This window comes from Canis lupus, chromosome 4 (genome assembly GCF_048164855.1).
Source record: "Canis lupus baileyi chromosome 4, mCanLup2.hap1, whole genome shotgun sequence".
Taxonomy (NCBI): Eukaryota; Metazoa; Chordata; class Mammalia; order Carnivora; family Canidae; genus Canis; species Canis lupus.
The window spans coordinates 43,945,991-43,954,058 of NC_132841.1; the positions used below are offsets into that span (position 1 = coordinate 43,945,991).

Sequence of the window (8,068 nt, forward strand, 5' to 3'; positions counted from 1 at the left end):
TAATTTCTACTCACAACCCATTGGCTGGAACTAGTTTCTAACTGGAAGGCAGCTGGGAAACATGAGTGAGATAATCAGTGAACAATAAATGTTTTTGCCATAAGTATCTATTGCATAGTGCTAGGCTGGCACACGTTGATCAGTGTACCTAACACAAACAAAACAAATGAAATTTACTGTTCAATGTGCATATATTTAAATTTACTAATCAAGGCAAAATATACTTTTTTGCGAATACATGACTAAAACCTAGACTCAATCAAATCCCAGCTACGTATCTAACATAGTTTGTTAAATAAAGTAGAAAAAAGAGAACTGTCTCTCTTTTCCTAGTCTCCATGCCTTAGAGAATAGCTCAAGTTCCTCAGTTGGGATTCCATTAATATTTGACTCTTTTTTGGGGTGCCTCAGCAGTTGAATGTCTGCCTTCAGCTCAGGGCGTGATCCTGGGTCCCAGGATCAGGTCCCACATCTGGCTCCCTGCATGGGGCCTGCTTCTCCTTCTGCCTCTGTCTCTACCTCTCTCTGTGGGTCTCTCATGAATAAATAAATAAAATCTTTAAAAAATATATTTGGCTCTTCCCTTACTGAGTGGGTACTTTATGTTTAGGGTGGCTCAGACTCTCCCTTTATTGCCCTCTGCAAAATTATTGACTGGTACTCAGTTAATGCTTAGAAAGCTTTGATGGGTGTATTAGTTAGGGTTCTCCAGAGAAACAAAAATTTATTTTCTCACAGCTCTGGAAGCTAGAAGTCCAAGCTTAGAATGTCATCATGGTCAGTTTCTGGTGAAAGCTCTCTCTTTCTGGTCTGTGGAAGGCTGCCTTCTCACTGTGTCCTCACTTGATGGGGAGAGAGAGAAAGAGGGAGGGAGAGAAACGAGCTCTCTGGTGCCTCTTCCTTATAAGGATATTAATCCTGTTAGTGTCATAACCTATGACCTCGATTAACTTTATTTACTTCCTTATTCCAAATACAGACATTGAGAATTAGGGCTTCAACATATGAATTTGGGGGAGACACAATTCAGTCTAGAAATAATGAGCTACTTTACCAAAGATCTTCTTTCTATAAGAAACAGAAATCATTAGTAATTCCTCTTTTTTACAGAATTGAGAAATTGAGATTCAGAGGTTAGTTGGCTGTCCACAAATCCTACAATCTACAAATCCCTACCAACAAATTATCTAAAATCCTTACAAAAACACAGTAGGTCTAATTGAGCTTTTGTCAGTTCATAAAACTTTACCTTCCACAAGCATTGTCTATACTTAACATCATGAAACTGTTGGCCAGTTGGAAATGCATAGCACCAAACAACAAAATAAAGCTTTTTTTTTTTTTTTTTTTACCCCATGTATTTTCACAAACCTCAATAAAATTTCTATGACCTAACTGAATATTATTTAACTAATTTCCTAGGACCATTAATGCTGGCCACTTGAGCTAATACTGGCCAAGAAGGAAAGTCAAAGACTGACAGGAAAAAATAATTAAAAATTAGATAAAATTCCATCATGCCCTAGTTTAAATTCTCTTAGTATTAATTGTTCAATGGAGGAAAAAAAAAATCAAGGCTGCCAGATGACTCACCATTTATCCAATATATTAAGAATAATTTCTCTATTACCTCATTTGTACTATTAGTTTGCTCTGCTTTCTAAGAATTTGATAGCCAGTAGTGAAACCACAAATATCACCATAAAAATTAAAAACAGCATATTTAAATTTCAGTTGCTCTCATGGCTCCTCTTTGACACTAGTGAACTCTACATAACCTGTTTGTGGCCACATTCTTGCCCATATGGATTCCCCCATCTCACTAAGAATTTTTTATTTTGTCAGTGGGGCCAAATCAGATCCTGACAGAAAACTTTTTCTTAAATAACCCCATGGTTCCTTGTTAACCCTAAGTAATTCTGACTGCAGTTTAGCTTCATTTGTAACTTCATTTTGGCTTCTCTGCTCTTTAAGAATTTCTAGGCAAATGGAGAAAAATCAAGGCTTCCAGAAATAAATAATCAGAATAAAATTGACCCCTCCTGTACTACTGACCCCTTGATGATTCCAGTTTGCCTTTGGAAGTTCTCCCAGGTGTCAGAGGCCATTTTAAAGGAAAAAAGTTAATTAAAAAAATAAATTTTTATTTTTCCCCTTCTTTACTGAGATACAACTGACATATAACATTGTATAAGTTTAAGGTATACAATATGATGATTTGATGTATGTGCCATGTAATGATTACCACAAAAAGGTTAGTTTATACATCTGTCACTTCACATAGTTACAATTTTTGTATATGTAGTGAAAACTTTTAATACCTACTCCCTTAGCAACTTTCAAACATACAGCATTGTTAAGTGTAATCACCATGCTATACATTACATCCTCAGAACTTACTCATCTTATAACTGGAAGATGGTACCCTCTGACCACCTTCACCCATTTCCTCCACCCCCTGGAAACCAAGAATCTCTTCTCTGTTTCTATGAGTTTGGTTTTTTTAGATCCCACATAGTGAATCCACAAAGATTTCACCTGAGATCATGTAGCATTTGTTTTTTTCTGACTTATTTCATCTAGCATAATGACCTCAAGTTTCACCCATATTATCATAAATAGCAGGATTTCCTTCTTTTTTATGACTGAATAATTTTATATTATATATATATATATATCACACAATTTCTTTATCCATTCACCCATCAATGGACATTTAGGTTTTTTCTGTATCTTGGCTATTGTAAACAGTGCTGCAATGAAAATGGGGTTGCAGATCTGAAACAGTAATTTCATTTCCTTCAGATATACATCCAGAAGTAGATTGCTAGATTATAAAGTAGTCCTATTTTAATTTTTTGAGGAATCTCCATACTATTTCCCATAGTGGCTACACCAATTTACATTTCCACTAACAGTTAACAAGTTGTTTCCTTTTCTCCACATCTCCACCAACACTTATTTCTTGTTTTTTTGGTAATAGTCACTCTAACAAGTGTGAGGTATTAATTATCTCATTTAGGCTTTGATTTGCATTTTCCTGATAATTAGTGATGTGATAGCCATCTGTGTATTTTATTTGGAAAATGTCTGTTCAGATTCTTTTAAAATTGGATTACTGTTTGCTTAGACTTTGTATTTGTTTTTGCTATTGAGTTATATGAGTTACTTATGCATTTTGGATATTAACTCTTTTTCAGATATGTGGTTTGCAGATATTTTCTCCCATTCCATAGACTTCCTTTTCATTTTGTTGACTGTTTCTTTACTGTACACAAGCTTTCTAGTTTGACATAGTCCCACTTGTTTATTTCTGCTTTGGTTGCTTGTACTTTTGGTGTCATGTCTAAAAAATCATTGCCAAGACCAATGTCAAGGAGCTTTACCCTGGGCAGCCTGGGTGGCTCAGCGGTTTAGCGCCACCTTCAGCCTGGGTTGTGATCCTGCGACCCAGGATCAAGTCCCACATCAGGCTCCCTATGGGGAGCCTGCTTCTCTACCTTTCTCTTTCATGCTCTGTGTCTCTCATGAATAAATATACAATATTTAAAAAGAGGAGCTTTCCCCCCTATATTTTCTAGGAATTTATGGTTCCAGATCTTAGATTTAAGTCTTTAACCCATTTCTAGTTAATTTTTGTGAGTGGTACAAGATGGAGACCAATTTCATTTTTCATGCGAATATCCAGTTTTCTCAATATCATTTATTGAAGAAATACGCTTTTCCCCATTGAATATTCTTGGATCCTTTTTTTTTTTAAAAAAAGATTTTATGTATTTATTCATGAGAGACACAGAGAGAGAAAGAGAGAAAGAGAGGCAGAGACACAGACAGAGGAGAAGCAGGCTCCATTCGGGAAGCCTGATGTGGGACTCGATCCCAGAACTCCAGGATCACATCTGGGCTGAAGGCAGACGCCAAAACACTGAGCCACCCAGGGATCCCCTCTTGGCTCCTTTGTTAAAGATAAAAAAATTAATGGTTGAAACACAGGTCTGTTAAAATGCAATTATTCTGCATCCACAAAGTACCATAACTGAACTCTTTTATTCAGTTCCCTTGGTCACAATATGACATTCTTTTGGCCAAAAATATTCAAGTTCTCCAAATATGGTATTTTAAAAAACTATCACCTTCAATATACTCTTTATTCATTCTGGAAAGGCTTAGACCTTTTCACTGAAATACCTGCACTGTCTTCAATGACTCAGAAACTTAGATTCCTCTGGGGTCCTCAGCTTCCAGGCCCCTGCACATCTTGGTGTGCTACTCAGGGCTCTGCGCTCAGCAAAGAAAGGGCAGCTGGTATCCCTCTTAGTCCACCAGATGCAGGGTCATGAGAAGAGATGACCTTGAAGCCACAGGGATAGGTGATACTTCTGGTATGGGTGCAAAGGTAGCCCTGAAATCTGGATAGACTAGAAGGAAAAGAAAGGAATCTGAAAAGTAGTAGAAGAAAAAGAGGAGAGAAAGAAAAAATGAGAAGGAAAAACGTACACTTCAAGGCAAATGGGTGTGGGTCCCAGTCCTGGGTTGTTGAATTGTTTTCTGTGTCTTCAATGGAATAATCAGGTTGTTATAAGGATTATAGAGTCTTTCTTTTTTTTTTAAGATTTTATTTATTTATTTATTTATTTATTTATTTATTTATTTATTTATTCATTCATAGAGACACAGAGAGAGAGAGGCAGAGACACAGGCAGAGGGAGAAGCAGGCTCCATACAGGGAGCCCGACATGGGACTCGATCCCGGGTCTCCAGGATCACACCCTGGGCTGCAGGCAGCGCCAAACCGCTGCACCACCGGGGCTGCCCAGGATTATAGAGTCTTATGATAAGTGTTCAAATGAATAGTTCTTACCAAAGCTATTAAGCAGAGCAGGTACAGAGGGGCTTATGATGTTGGGAGAGTTCCTTTGCTGCTAGATATTGGCACATCTTTGTTTAACTATGCTTGAAATCTCTTAAGCAAATAAGTATTTACTAAGCAAAATCATAGGAAGAAAGAATTTCTTCCTTTCCTATCTAATCCATACTCTTATTCCAGTCTCCTTAATTGGTGCCTCAGGCTTCTTACGATTTTTGCATTTAGTCAGGCAAACTCAGTGACAGGCAACTGAACATCAGCCTAAAGGAACTGAAAGGATCAGTTTTCTAAGGGAAAGGGGAAAGACTCTTGACAAAGATAAAGACTTAATTTGACCAAGTCTCACTGATTCAGCCCTGATCCTAGAGTTCCTCAGAGAAGAAACTCTTTGAGTTGCTAATTTGTCAGGCATTATACATTATTCTCCTAAATGTTTTTTTTTTTAATTTATTTATTGTTAATAATCCCTACACCCAACATGGGGCTAGAATCCATGACCCTGAGATCAAGAGTCACATGCTCTTCTGACTGAGCCAGCCAGGTACCCCTATAAATTATTTTTCTGACATATGTTTCTAAAACATTCCTAAGGGAAGAAAAGTTCCATCTGTGTTTCTGGTACTGAGCTAAATATTTAATCTCCTATATCCTCACAGGAACATTAGGGAGAAGGTATTATTACTTCCATTGAACAGATTGGGAAGCTAATGGTTGAAGAGAGGAAATAACTGTCCCAAGCCAAGGTATACAGAACTTGTAAGTGGTAACTAATATTTGTTGAGTGTCTGCTCAGAGCCATCTCAATTATTATTACTGGTAATAGTAGCAACAGCAGTATCATTTTTGAACATATTAATCATAGGTATATACATAAATTATTAGCTATTATATGTAATATATAATTCTGTAATTCTGTCTAGTTGGAAAAAGTAAATAAGAATACACACAGGGGCACCTGGGTGGCTCAGTGGTTGAGCGTCTGCCTTCGGCTCAGGTTCTGATCCTGGGGGTCCTGGGATCAAGTCCCACATCAGGCTCCCTGTAGGGAGCCTGCTTCTCCCTCTGCCTGTGTCTCTGCTTCTCTCTCTCTCTGCGTCTCTCATAAATAAACAAACAAATAAATAAATAAAATCTTAAAAAAAAAGAATACACACACGTGTGTGTATGTATGTACTAATTTATCCTTCTCAGCTAGACACACAAAGAAATTAATTAACATGTCCAGAGTCACAAAGCTAATAACTGGTAGAACCAAGGGTTAAAACCATATCCAACGTTCCACATTCCACCCTTAACTGTAATACTACATGGCCACATCCCCACTGTATTAATCTACTTGAACTTCCATAACAAACTACCACAGACAGAGTGATTTAAAAAACAGAAATTTCTTCTTTCATCATTCTAGAGACTGAAAAGTCCAAGACTGAGATCCCAGAAGAGTTGAGTGCTGGTAAGAATTCTATCCTTGGCTTATTAGGCAGCTCCTTCTTATTGTGTCTTTACAAGGCCTTTCTTCTGTGCATATGCAAGGGGGGAGAAAGAGACATAGATCTCTGTTGTCTCCCCCCCCCCCTTTTTAAAGATTTTATTTATTTATTTGAGAGAGAGCGAGAGAGAGTATAAGCAAGAGAGAGAGAAGGAGCAGGGGGAGAAGAAGAGGGAAAGGGAAAAGCAGACTTCCCACTGAGCAGGGCTGGATCTCAGGACTTTGGGATCATGACCTGAGCTGAAGGCAGCCGCTTACCTGACTGAGCTACCCAAGCGCACCTCTTTGTCTTCTTATAACAACACCAGTCCTCTCAAAGTAGGGCCCCATCCTTATGACCTCATTTAACCTTAATTATTACCTCCTTAAAAGCCCCATTTCCAAATACAATCACATTGAGGGTTAGGCTTCAACATATGAATTTAGGGGGGAAGAGAGAACACAATTCAGTCCATAAACTCACCATCCTCAGAGTTGGTAGGCAAAGTTAAGGTGAGGAAGAGATTAAGTAACTTTTCCAGAGCCAAAAGCAGGGAAGGAAGGAAGGGTTTAAGCTGTGTACAAATCCAACCCATAGTCTATGAATTTCTTCAGAGTAAGGACATGTACTTTTCTTGTATTTAACACAAAGTTAGGGTACAATTTTAGGCTGATTAATTTTTCTAGTACTAACCTTGCATTACCACATGTGTCAAATTCAATGTCCAGTACTGATGAGGGGACAAGGATGTAGAGTTCTTGTGATTGTTGCTGAGACTGTGACATGGTACGCTCTTTCTGGGAGTCATTTGGTAATGCATGCTGAATCCTGTAATATAAGTGTAACCTTCGACTCAATAATTTCCACTGCTTTTCTACTTATTAGAAGATGATCACGAATATGTGCAAAAATTTAGCTCCATGAATCTTCACTGCAGTATTATCTGGAAAAAAAAACAAGAAATAAGTTCTGTGCTCAACAAAAATGACTAACATAAATTTTAATATATCCATAAAATTGAATAAAATTCAGCTATTATTGGTGTTTTGGAGGAATATACAAAGCCATGGAACAACATGACATATTCACTGAAAAAAAAACTGGTTAAATTTTGACTCTTTTTTGGGGCACCTGGGTGGCTCAGTCAGTTGAGTGTTCTGCCTTCGGCTCAGGCCATGATCTCAGGTTTCTGGAATCGAGCCCTGCATTGGATTCTCTGCTCAGTGGGCAGTCTGCTTCTTCCTCTCCCTTTGTACACTCTCACTCTCTCTCTCATGCACATGCTCTCTCTCAAATAAATAGATCTTTAAAAAAACCCTCTTTTCCATTATAAATGTAAACACATGCATATGTTGGCACACAAAAAGAACAAAAACACTACAACGTTTATAAATGTGATAGAACTATTGGTAGCTTTTGTCTTTTTTTTTCTTGTTCATCCACAGATTCTGAAGTTAGTTTTGTGGCAAGGGAAAAATATTATTGGTTGTTTTTTGTTTATGTTTTTAAGTAGCCTCCACACTGGGAATGGAGCCCAACAGAGGACTTGAACTCACAACCCTAAGATCAAGACCTGAGCTGAGATCCAGAGTCAGATGCTTAACTGACGGAGCCACCTAGGCACCCCACAAACATTATTGTTTTTTTTTTTAAAGATTTTATTTATTTATGAGAAACACACAGAGAGAGAGAGAGGCACAGAGACACAGGCAGAGTTGGAGAAGCAGGCTCC

General features: G+C 37.9%; 1 long non-coding RNA gene across 1 annotated transcript; it reads right to left on the minus strand.

The window, feature by feature from the left end:
- Positions 1–4,028: 4,028 nt before the first annotated feature.
- LOC140632327 (uncharacterized) lies at positions 4,029–7,300 on the minus strand. Its single transcript, XR_012029846.1, has 2 exons — positions 7,030–7,300; positions 4,029–4,418 (listed from the first exon to the last, which is right to left on the minus strand). It is a non-coding gene; the product is annotated as an uncharacterized lncRNA (long non-coding RNA).
- Between the last annotated feature and the right edge of the window lie 768 nt (positions 7,301–8,068).